Genomic DNA, 12,959 nt, shown 5'->3' with positions numbered 1-12,959 from the left:
TATAAGGAACTTGATGCCTGAAACATTATAAACCACCCCCCACTCCACCCAAAATAATGTATCTACTGCTGGAGCTAAGTCAAAACCTTTCAGTCCAGTGTACCTTCTATCTAGGGTAGATATAAACTATAATCCACAAGTAGGACTTTGTCACAGGTACCCATATAATTTATTATTCTACATCCTAGAATATTCTAATATTTTTAATATCTATGATAAAATGTTTTTTGGGTTTAAGCATCTTCCTTTTTTCTTTGCCAAAATTTTAAGTTGATCAGTCTAATTAATCCATTAATTTTGCAACTATATCACTACATAATACTTTGAAAAAAATTTTTTTTCTTTATTTGAAAGAGAGTGAGAGAGAGCACGAGAAGTTGGAAGGTCAGACAGAGAAGCATACTGCCCATGGAGGTGGAAGCCCGACATAGGACTTGATCCCATGACTCTGGGATCATGACCTGAGCTGAAGGCAGTCACTTAACCAACTGAGCCACCCAGGAACCCACTACATAATACTTCTATAGAAGAACTAAGCATCTTTTTAATCCTGTTGTCATTCTCCATGTTCAGTGGCTTGAAAACCATGAAACTGATAAGATCTCTCACTTATGCAACTGTCTCCACCTTCTGATTCAACAAAACAGAATTTGTTAAACCTCTGAGTACAGCGTATTTATCTTTCTATTGTTTAACATCTCCAAATTAAGAAGCTAAGAAATCATTTTTTCTTTTTCATGAAACTGTATACCTATTTCACTCTGCTGTTGCAAAGATACTTAACAGGTATGGATGTAAGTAAGAGGTGTGAAAAGAATTAGCTCTAGGAATCTATGATCCTTATTTGTTCAGTTAGATATGTCTTGAGGATATCAAATATTATAAAATATGCATCATTATTTTCCATTAATATTGTTTTGGACATTCTGGGAGAATACCAAAAAATGACAATTTCTAAGCAATATTTTTATTAAAACCTTCACACTTAGAGCTAAATCTATTGATATCAAAAATATGAATACAGAGGAACAAAGACTAGGGAGAAATCTGGCCTAGCCTTATGTTTCCATGTGGAGGAACTTCACTGGAACAGTGGTTCTCGAAGGAGGTATTTCTGGCATTGGAGGAGGGGAAGAAAATTCTTCATTGAATTATACCTCTATGTTACACAGAGTCCCAAAAGCCAGGAGCTTTTAAACACATAGTAATAATTTAAAAACACCTCTGCATATTTCAAATGACCCAAAGGGATCACCCAGGGTAGAAAATCAGAACACTAGGTTAACAGTCCTGGCCTCAGATCCCACTCCCTACTTGCGGCTTCCCAACAGGAGAGTTATCTGATTGATGGCTGAAATCCATTGGTCCATATTACTTCAATGGGTAGATAGTAAATACTGCAAATCTGTAAATACTAGAGCTTTCCTTCTTTTACTTCACTCTCCTCCCTGGACCATGCCTATCAGTAATTCTGGGTAAGTACATCTTTTCTGGAAACTGAAATTTTCTCTCACTGAAGTCTAGGTTCTGAAAAAAGCAGCAGAGGTAGAAAGGGACAGGAAGTACTAGTATTCATTTCTAGTCTCCTATTAAACTTTTATGCCCAATCAGTTACTTAGTAATGAAGCTGATATTGTAACCTCCACCTGTTTACAAACTCAAGAGAGAAAAAAAAGCTATTATTTATTGAGGCCCTAAAAACTTTAATTTCATTAGAATGCTTTCTCTAATCCATTTGTCTTTATACCAGCTTCTCCACCAGAAATGGAGTTAAGAAAGGATAATCAAATACTGAACAATTCAAATGAAATTATAAGTGCTAATAAAGAAAACAAGTGCTCCTATATACTCTTATGTTATTACAAAAGCAATATATATTTTCTTTTTTCAGTGTTTTCCCTGATGATAATATCTACTACAGATGTCTACTTTATTGATAAACCTCAATAAGAAAATTCAGCAAACAAAATAACCTCATTTATAGTCTTTTATTTAAATATAGAAATCAAGAAAATAGCCAAAGTGGAACCAACCAAAATATTTTTTAGTCACAAGAAATTAAAATAGTACAAAAGATGACTCACTTAAGTTGTAAAAAAGAGTCTAAGAGTCAGGTTATGGTATTCAAGTGGCATATGCTAAACATAATCAGTTTTTCTTTGTCCAAAATGGACTTTGATAGAAGAGAAAGTTAATGTATTTAATGTTATCTCAAAAATATCATTTCACATTTTCTCAAAATATTTGACAATAACTTCTCTTTCCACTGGCTTAAGTATAAGAATATCCCTTAAGAAAATGATCAAAAGGTATTTGAAAAAAATTACAGCTTACATGGTTTGAAAAGACAGCAACAATCTATTGGTAGTTCCTGTTTATTAAATAGTTAAAAAAAAAAAAAAGGATTGACTTAAGATTCGGAATTAAACTATGGTAAATGCATTGTGGAAGAAAGGAAAAAGATCCAATTCTTTTCCCAACTATATACTCACTCTCTCCTTGAGATGAGGCAAGGGGGAGAGTAATTTCCTTATCCCTCAAGAAGTTGATCCAAAATAGGATATTAATCCAAGACCACTTAGGCTTCCAACTGTGTCTTTCTCTAAGGGGAGAGTCAACAGCTTTCCTTGGCTTCTCAAAGTGGTATATGGCACCAAAGAGGTCATTCATCTTTGGATTAGAAGGTAATCTTTCCCAATCCTTTCAGGCTATGTGTATACTTTGAAAAACCAGTGATGTCAAGTAAGGGGGGACAGGGATGTCACACAAAACATTTAAGGTGCTATGTAACCAGAACTATCACAGAATCATTAACATAAAGGAGGGTACTACAGACCCAGAGTAGTTCCAATGATGAAAGAAGTCACAAAGGAAGTCTGAAAATACTTTAAGCTGAATAATCATACTTCTGTGTTTACAAATTCAGATTATACAGACAAAAAGATAAAATGTAATCAGTAACATTTTATGTCTGTGTAGATCATTGATAATACTTTCATAATCAATTATCCCTTCTTACTCTTTAGGAACAAAGTGCACAGAAGCCCCACTTTATAGGTGAGAAAAGTTATGAAAGTTATTGCCCAAGGACATTATTTCCTAACCCTGCCTGTTTTCTGACTTATAGGTCAAGTTTCTCCCCGGTGTTATCAAGCAGTACAAGCTTCCTTCTTGGGGATTTATACAGTAAACCTAGCAGAAGGAAGTAAAAGCAGATTTTTAGCTCCTTTTGTGTATTCTCTCTGGAATGTTTGTTCTGCTGAATCACTTGGGGCCAACTGGTACGAGCAAAGAGATCTGAAGTGGTTTTCTGTGGTTACCATCTTACAGTTAATCATTGAAGGTGGGTCAGTGAAGCCAAGGGGCTTTACACGCTTAATATGACCCACTCTCCACAGAAGAGATGGAGATCATGTATTGAGGCCTGTCCAAAAATGAATAACCTCAACTTCCTGAGCTGCTTATTGTGCTCAAACGGGCACCAGTGAGAAAAAGAATTCTAAGTGGAAGAGAACAGATCTCCTAACCACCTTTCCCTAGCCATCCACATGGACACCAACACTTTGTGAGCTCAGGGATTCACCAAGAAGCAAGCAAAGATCCTCTCCCCATCCCACTCCAGCGCCCCCCTCCTCCGTGCAAATAAAGCCACCTCACGCTGCCTGTTTTGGCCTACAGATGCTTATTAAGAAGGAAAGTACGCAGAAGGGTAATACTGGGGAGGGACGCCAGACAACTACAGACCGGGAGAGCTGGACAGTAAAATAAACGAACGCGAATTAACTGACAGCACAAGGGAGCCAATCCCTAGCCAAGTGAGAGGTCGGTCTCGGGCGGTGGGCGGGACTAAAATTTCCAAGGCCCAGTGCCCTAGCCGGACACGCTGGCAGGGCGGGAACCGCGCGTTCCTTAGCAACAGAGGCGGCCACGCCCACCCCGCACCCCAACACCAAACCCGCCATCCCCTCCCCCACCGCGAGCGTCCTGTTCGCCAGAAGGGGTCCTTAAGTTATTACCGTATCTACTGGGTTTCCCGGGCTTCGGGTTCCCCCTCCTCCAGAGCCTCCCTCCACACGGCCCGCCCAAGAGCCGCTCTCAGGGGCGGAACGACCATCTTCTAAACGCTTTGGGGGCTCGCTAAGGCCGTGCGCCCGTTTTCAGTCCCTGACCCCGAGCTTCCCTGGCAGGGCCTCCCCAGCCCCCTCGCCCTCGCGGGACACACACACCTCAGCTCAGCCAAGGCAAGGGCCGACAAACTTCGTGTCTAGCTGGAAATGTTGCTGTCCACGGTCCTGTCACTCAGAGGCAGGGGCGGGACGAGCGGGCCGCACACCCCTAATCCCAACCGGCGGTACGAAAAGAGGCGGGGCTCGGAGGAAAGGGACGCGACCAGTCCGCAGCCCGCGCTCCGATTGGTCAGTCTCTCTCCCGCCTGTGCGCGGGTCCCGGACGCCGAGGAGCCCGCCCTGCTCCAATACTTGATTTACGAGGTGACCCCAGAAATCAGAAATGAGGACTATAACTCGTTTGAGAAATATAAAACACGAGGGCACGTTCTTTTTGATTGTTGAAGGCTTCTCACCTAAGACACGCATTCCCCATCCCCACTCTCCGGGGCGCATACCTGGGAGGAAGCATGAACTATCTCTGAAAACAACGTTGTTTGCAGATTGAAGTTGTTCACAGATTAATTAATCTAGGAAAAGTGATTCCTGAATCATGAGCAACAATAAAACTTTGGAGGTATGCCCAGGTATTCAGTTTTCACGTCTACGAAATGGGAATGAAATACTAAGATAATATTTTTGGAAAGCATTTAACAGTTGAATGATTTATACCTTATAATCCGGTACTCCTCTCAACACCCAACAGAGCTGTTATTATCCAAGGCCTATCAACAATGAAACTGAGGCTCAGATAGGTTACATTTATTCAATCATTTAACAAATGAAAAAGTGCCTGTAGTCATTATTTTTTATTGTGGCGAATTGAATTTAAAATTCTTTCTTAAAATTATGCGATTTCCAATTTAATTTTTCAATTTTTCCCTTGCTCTGGTGTAAGTCATTTTCCTGTAGGCCAGCCCATCGTAGTTTCAAAAAAAAAAAAAAAAAAGCCCTTGAGAAGGGAAATAGCACACAGAATAAAGAAGGACTGAGACAAGTATAAATAGACTAACTAGAAGGTCTTTGAAATCTCTCAGGATATCAGGACCAGGAATTGAATCCAAAATGTAATTTTATTTTCTTTTCTCCTAAATCATTAGCTGGTCTCCAGTTCCTCTCCTAGAAATAAAGGTAGATTTAAATGAGATTATCTTAATACTCTTAACCAGATTTGTATGCGTGTGGTTTTAAAATAGTGCAACCCTTTTTTCCTTCTATATTAAACCAATACCCAGAAGTGTTTATCTTGTGGGATACAGTAGTAATAATAACAGAAAAAAACAAAACAATTTCTGGACAAGTGCTTTGAGATTCAATTAAAAATGTCCACTATACTATGATAAAATTGTTGGGATAAAGAACACATTCCAATTGCAAATGATTTTATTCTCTTGTCCTGCTGAATTTTCAAATTCTTCTGAAAGCTCACTAACTATAAATAACTCTCCACAAAATTTCTTGATTTGTATGACTCATGATCACCATTATGTTTCTTTAATCTTTTAAAAATATTTGTTTTAGACTAAAAAGAAAGAGCTATGATTGTATATTAATAAGTATGTTATATAAATAAATACTGTAAGATTTAAATAAAAGTGGTGAATTATTTATTTTAATCCTTTTTCAATTGCATATTCAAGTAAGTACAGCAAATGCATTTGTTTAAATATTCTCACATATATAAGAGATTATACATTTAAATAAATGTATTGTATGCATGTAAATGTGTAATCATTGAAATAAACACAGCTGTATATTTCCCATATGTATAGCTCCAGATGTTTGAAGCATACATTCAAATTTATGGAACTCTACACCTTGGTATCTAGTTAAACACCCAGTAGAAATTACTGTGCTACATATACATAAGAATACATATCAAAACTCTGTCTGCAATGAGGAAATAAGGTTAGAACAATGAATAATGAGTCTCTGTCACTGAATTTCTTATCTTGAACATTTTCTTTTGAAATAGCTTGTCCTGGTGAGTTGTTCTGCAAGCACTTTACTATTTTATAAAATGAGCACTAGCCAACTTACCCTGTATGAGTAAGACTATTGCAAAGTAGTTTTGCAAGTATTTATTCAAACAGTTAAACTCCAAAAAATAATTTTCTAGTTAACTTCTCCACTTTGGAGTTGGATAGTCTCATGCTATCCATGCTTCAGATGTTTATTTTTTAACTTATGCTTCCGCTCCAATACTTGGAACATATATAATTTGAAATTTCCCCATAGACACCAATATATATTAGAAGAAATTATGAAGTACAAACTAACCTAATATGAAATAAAATGTATCTTAGGGATATTGAACAAGAAGTCAGAGACTAATGTAAAATTAAAGCATCCAGATGTATGTTATGAATATGCTTATTTCTTTTATTTTTTAGTTTTATTTTATATTTTTTTTCAGTGTTCCAAGATTCATTGTTTACGCACCACACTCAGTGCTCCATGCAATATGTGCCTTCCGTAATACGCTCCACCAGGCTCACCCAACCCCCCACCTTCCTCCCCTCTGAAACCCTAAGTTTGTTTCTCAGAGTTCTTTACCATGTAATGACAGATATGCTACATTTAAATTTGTGATAAGTTGAAATATAAATTAGAATCTAATAATTATATGTGCTAACACTTTGGTCTAGATGAATATGCATATAGCTTGAAATTTGGGGCTACTAATTTGGATCATTTACAGAAATTACGATTCTGTCAGCAAATATGAAATTCATTGGGTATATTAAAATAAGAAATATAATATCAAATTAATATTTTTCAGCAGTACATTGCCTTCAATTTTTAAGTTTAAATATCCAAATTAGCTCTCTTGGTAGCTGGAAAATGACTGTGTGATAGGTCAAATATGCATATTACTCTTTCTGTTCAGTCATCTTAGAATATAAGGAGGCATTTAGGGTGAATTTTATTTAAAACATGTAAAGAAATTATTTTTCATGCGAATTCTTTTAAGAAATCCCTGTGATCCCCAAAGTCTGTGCCTGAAAATCTTGGTTTTAGTCCATAGTACTATATTGAAACCACTTAATAAAACCTTGAAAATGGATATGCTTTTCTTAAGGAAAAACTTCCTTTGAAAAATTCAGAAAATTAATAATCAAAAATTTTTTTCCATTAATTTGTATAATATTTGAAATTATAGCTATTAGCACATATATAGAACAAACTCCCTGGGAAGAACTGACATACATTATTAAATACATATTTCTGTGTTTGTTTGATTTTTGATTACTTCAATGCAAGATTGTCTCTGAAATCTGAAATAAAATTATATCTCAAAATATTCTTCAGATGATACAAGAATTATTTTATTTGCATGGAAGAAAGATGGATCACATATTACAAATATTTTGAGAATATAATTTCAAACGTATAGCTGCTAGCTATTTCTTTAACTGGCAAATGACATGTAGATAAAAGGTAGCCAGTTGAAAATGTTAAGATTTACTTTTTTTTTTCAGTTTGTTGAAATTTAATCCAATATGATAATGACTGTAAACATTCTAAAAACAAGAGAGTTTACAAATAATTCACGGACAGCATTTTTTTTTCTCTTCTTAAATGTACACATAATAATGATGACCTTTTTTCAGTTGATAGCCACCTTATAATTCAGGAGGTGAATCATTAATCAAAACTGCTTTGATCTCATGCCCCTTCACTCTCAAAACAAGGTTTCTGAATTCCTCACATCCAGAGAATGGAGCAAATGAAGGTTTCATAGATTTCACTGCTACAGGACAGAATTGAGGCACAGCAACTCAATGTACTCTTGTCACTCACCATTGCTAAGACTTATCAATATTATATTCATTTAGTGTCACACTATGCTTCCTATGCTTCCCCTATGTCTTAACCCCCAGCTTCTCTAACTCAAGTATTCCAGAGCCCACTTACCAATCCTTTACATGTTCTTTTGCTTATTGTCATTCATCACTTTTAAGTGTACTTTATACATAATTTACCTGTTTGCTATGTGAACTACTTATTATCTTTCTCTACCTCAAGAATGTGAGTTGCTTGAGGATAGAGATCCTGTCAGTTTTTAACTGATGTATGCCAAGTGCTGAATCAGTGCCAAGAACCTAATGTACACTCAAGAAATTTTTGGTTAAATTAATTGTTCTGCATAGTTGTGATTAATTTAGTTCTGTGTAATATTCTAATGCATGAATATGCCACAATCTCTTCTTCTATTATAGAGCTTTGGGGCTCTTTCCAGGTTTGTTCTATAAAAAATAAGGTGGTTATAAACCATCTTACAAGGTGCCTCGTTAGCGCAGTAGGTAACGCGTCAGTCTCATAAACCATCTTACATAAGTTTCCTGATGTAGATTTTATAAGACTTTCTCTTTGGTTTATGACTATGAGTAGCATCACAGATTTGTAAAGCATGGCACATTCTAAATGAAAATATAATACTAAATTTTTTCCCCAAGGTACTGTACTATTTTGTCCTCCTAACAAGTATTTGTGAGATTCAAATGTATTGACTTTTCCAGAAAACCAAATTTGGACTTTGTTAACTTTCTCATATTTGCTGTCTATTTTAACAATTTCTGGTTTTCTTCATTATTTCTTTTTTCTACCAACTTAATTTTATTCTTCTATATACTTAGTAGAAAGTAAGATCATTGATTTTAATTGTTATCCTTTAAAATTGTAGGCATTTAAAGCTAGGAAATTACTTCTAAAGACTGCTTTAGTAATAGCCCATAAATTTTGACATGTTGTGTTTTAATTAGCATTCATGTGAAAATATTTTTAAGTATCTGTGAGTTTTATCATTGGGTTATTTATTTTGAATGTGTTGTTTGAATCCAAGTATTTGGGGGGGTTTTCCAAGTATCTTATTTATTATTGACATTTAATTTAATTCCATTGTTTTTAAAGAACATACTCTTAAGATTTCAAACTTCTGAAAATTACTGAATAAAATTACTATAAAAACTTATTTTATAGCTGGCCATATGGTTTATCTCAATGATTGTTCCCAGTGTACTTGAGCAGAATGTGCTTTCTGCAATTGTTTGATGTAGTGTTCTATAATTCTAGAATTAATAACATGTATCCTTAAATTATTGCTAAGATTCATCAGTATTATATCCATACAGTATTATATATTTAAGAGTGATCCCTCCATCCCCCTCCTTCATACTGTCCCTAGTCCTAGTTTTCTCCTCTCCTCCAAGCACCCCAGAGCTGGAGTTCACAGTTGCACATTTCACATACATTCCCATTCATACATCCCACTTCGCAGATGCCAGAACCTTATGACAGTATAATTCCATTCATCTGCCCCCACTTCATCTTTAGTATTATTGTTACATATGTTTCTTTTAAATGCACTATAAAACCTCAACTTAAAATGTATTTGCTTTTGACCTAAATAGTTAACTTTTTTAAAGAAAACAAAGAGAATTGTCTTTTATATTTACTCATGTATTTACCATCTCTAGCACTTTTCTGTCACCGATAATATTAATTCCCTTTGTATTATAGAATTTGTAGTTTTTCTATCCTCTACAACTTTCAAGTTTTCTTTCACACAAAATATAAGATTATAAATTATTCTGTTATTGCACACATATATATGTGCCATATACTTCAAATAAGAATGAATACAAATAAACACATACATATGCATATATTCATTTTTACTTTTGAATATTTTCTTTGGATTCGACAAACATGTCTACACATTTTAAATATTTCTTGCAACATTAATCTGAAATTACATTTCCTATCCTATCCTGCATCATCTTCAGAAATAAAGAAATTGAGGCTCAGAGAGATTAAATTTTTAACAATTACTTCAAAAAGCCATTAAAGCTTATTGTATACTTTTGTTTTTTAATTAGCATCCATCTTCCCTAATCTAATACTGTAAGATTCATCCTTCTTCAATACTGTATAGTGCTTAGCTCACTGTTGGGAAGCTCCTATGTAGATCTTCAATAATGGTAATGAATAAATAAAAGAGAAAATCCAATTTTTAGATAGAGATATAGGTAGGTATAGATATAGATGCTGGATCAAAAATGCAATTAGAGCACATTTTTTCCTACCCCCGACCCTGCCTCTGGCAACCACCAAACTGTTCTCTGTATCTATGAGCTTGTTTTTGTATTGTTTTGTTTTGGGAGCAGGGGTTATTTGTTTGTTTTGTTTTTCTTTATTCTTTTCTCTTTTTAGATTTCAGATATAAGAGAGATAATATGGTATTTGTCTTTCTCCGACTCATTTCACTTAGCATAATGCCCTTAAGGTCCATCCATCTTTTCACAAATGGCAACATTTCATTCTTTTTTATGGTTGAGTAATATTCCACTATATATTTTATGTATAATATAATGCATTATATATGCACATATATATGTATATATATGCACATCATATATATTATGTATTGTGTGTGTGTGTTTGTGTGTGCATCACAATTTCTTCATCCATTCATCAATGGACACTTAGGTTGTTTCCAAATCTTGATTATTATAAATAATGCTGCAGTGAACATTGGGGTGTATATATCTTTTTGAATTAGTGTTACCCAAAAGTGGAATTGCTGGATCGTTTCGTAGTTCTATTTTTAGGTTTTTGAGGAATATTGCATGGTGTTTTCCATAGTGACTACACCAATTTACATTTAGCTAAAGCAATCTTGAGAAAGAAAAACAAAACTGAAAGCATCATGCTCCCTGAATTCAAACTATATTACAAAGCTATAATAATTAAAACAACTGTTATAAAAACAGATACATAGATCAAAGGAGCAACATAGAGATCCAGACATAAAAACACCATGTGTATTAGGTCAATTAATTTATAACAAAGGAGTCAAGAATATGCAATGGGGAAATTAAGTCTTTTCAATAAATGGTATTAAGAATTAGTATTTTTTAGTAGTTCAGGTATATTGGTGATATTTTTTCTCAGTTTTTGTTTATCTGAAAATGTCTGTCTCCTCTCTCCTTTTTAAATATTACTTATAATTCAGATTAAAAGTAATTTTTCTTTGAGGACTTTAAATATGCCATTCAGTTGTCTTCTTGCCACCAGGTTCCTTTTGTGAGGTTATTATTTATCTTACTGTACCTGTTTGCAATCTGTCTTTTGTCCCCCACCTCTGACTTCTTTCAAGATGCTATCCTTGTTTTTCAGCCTTGTGACTATTGTGTGTCTAGATGTGTACATGTGTTTTCCTTTGTATTTATCTTACTTTGATTTTGCTGACCTGGGATTTATAAGCAAAGGCTTTGTATTATTTGGGAAGTTTTTGGCTATAATTTTTCAATTAACTTTTCTGGCCCATTGTAATTCTTATTTTTATCTTTTATTGAAGTACAGTTGATAGACAATATTATATTGGTCTCAGGTATATAATATAGCGATTTGACAATTATATACAGTATGCAGTGCTCACCCGATAAGAGTAGTTACCATCTCCTCTTTCATTCTTCAATCCCAGTTACATGAATGATAATGTATCATCGAGATCACTGGGGCTCTGGTGATGTTTAAAACTTTACTCCTTGTTCTTGTTGTGTGTGTTGTTTTGTTTTGTTTTGTTTTTTAAGATTTTATTTATTTATTTGACAGAGAGAGATCACAAGTAGGCAGAGAGGCAGACAGAGAGAGAGAGGAGGAAGCAGGCTCCCTCCTAAGCAGAAAGCCTGATGTGGGACTTGATCCCAGGACTTTGAACCGTGACCTGAGCCAAAGGCATATGCTTAACCCACTGAGCCAAGCCGGTGCCCCCACTTCTGTTGTTTTTAATATGCCCTTAAGCTTATTCAATTACTTTTTCAATTCAGTTATTACAGAATTTTTAAAATACTCATTTTAATGTTTGTTATGTTTCCATTTATATTTGTTATGTTTCTACCTACTGAGATTCCTTAACTCTTTGCTCATTAAAGCTGCATTTGCCTTTAAGTCCTTGAACATGTTTATAATATTTGTTTCAAACACTTTACCTAATAATTAAAACATCTAGACCTTCTCAGGATCTGTATTGACTACTATTTTCTTCACTGTTGGTCATATTTTCCTGTTTCTTTGCATATCTGGTAACTTTTTATTGAATACTGAACATTGTGGATGATACAATGTAGGGGACTGTAGGATGTTAAATTCCTCTGAAAAGTGGTTTTTTGTTTGTTTTTTTATTAGCAGCAAGTTCAGTTATATCCAATCACCTTGCATTTGTCTAAGCTTAGTCTTATACTATGTGAAGGTGGATTAGTGAAAATTCCAAAATGATTCCCAAGACCCTTTGCATTGGCTATCCTCAAATTCCAAACTCTATTTCCCCTCCTGTTCTTGTCTAGGTTTGGTTTTAAGCTCTGTTTGCATAGATCCAGAATCGTTCTTAGTTTAGGATATGGCCCTTGTACCTAAGTTGGGGTGGTTCTGCTGTCTCAGTTTTATTTTTGAAGTATTTCTGAGGTTTCTTCATTCTACTTGGGCTGAAATTTCATCTCTCAGCTCTCATCAATCTGTCATAGCTTTATTCTTCTCCCAGTCTCATAGCCACTGGTCTTTGGTAAGCCTTGCAATGTCTTTCGTTACATATGCCCAGCCTATTCCTAGGCCAAGAACTTTGTAGGAAACCCCCAAACAGAGTTTTGGATCCTTCCTAATGTGCATCTTTCTGCTCTCCAATACCCTCCTCTGCAGATTCCAGCTATTTTGACAACCTCAGATACTAACATCTGCCTCTACTGATCTGTGAAACTGATATGCTTTGCTTGTGCTTCAACTCCTTATGTT

The 12,959-nt window shown here is 35.1% G+C and overlaps 1 protein-coding gene across 11 annotated transcripts in view; it reads right to left on the bottom strand.

Annotated features, from left to right (window-relative positions):
* The window catches only part of TRIQK (triple QxxK/R motif containing), a 101,795-nt gene extending 97,431 nt beyond the window's left edge, over window positions 1–4,364 (bottom strand). For 9 of the 11 annotated variants that reach the window (XM_045075821.1, XM_045075826.1, XM_045075828.1 and 6 more), the window contains exon 1: window positions 4,227–4,364. The gene's annotated coding sequence lies outside the window, so the exon portion shown is untranslated. Of the gene's footprint in view, window positions 1–4,224 lie in introns of all 11 variants that reach the window. The other 2 variants (XM_045075822.1, XM_045075823.1) reach the window with 1 other exon arrangement.
* Between the last annotated feature and the right edge of the window lie 8,595 nt (window positions 4,365–12,959).

Source organism: Mustela putorius, unplaced genomic scaffold (genome assembly GCF_011764305.1).
Source record: "Mustela putorius furo isolate JIRA1106 unplaced genomic scaffold, ASM1176430v1.1 tig00000163_pilon_pilon_pilon, whole genome shotgun sequence".
NCBI lineage: Eukaryota > Metazoa > Chordata > Mammalia > Carnivora > Mustelidae > Mustela > Mustela putorius.
The sequence above is the reverse complement of the archived record's forward strand: the minus strand, read 5'-3'. Positions and strand labels throughout refer to the sequence as shown.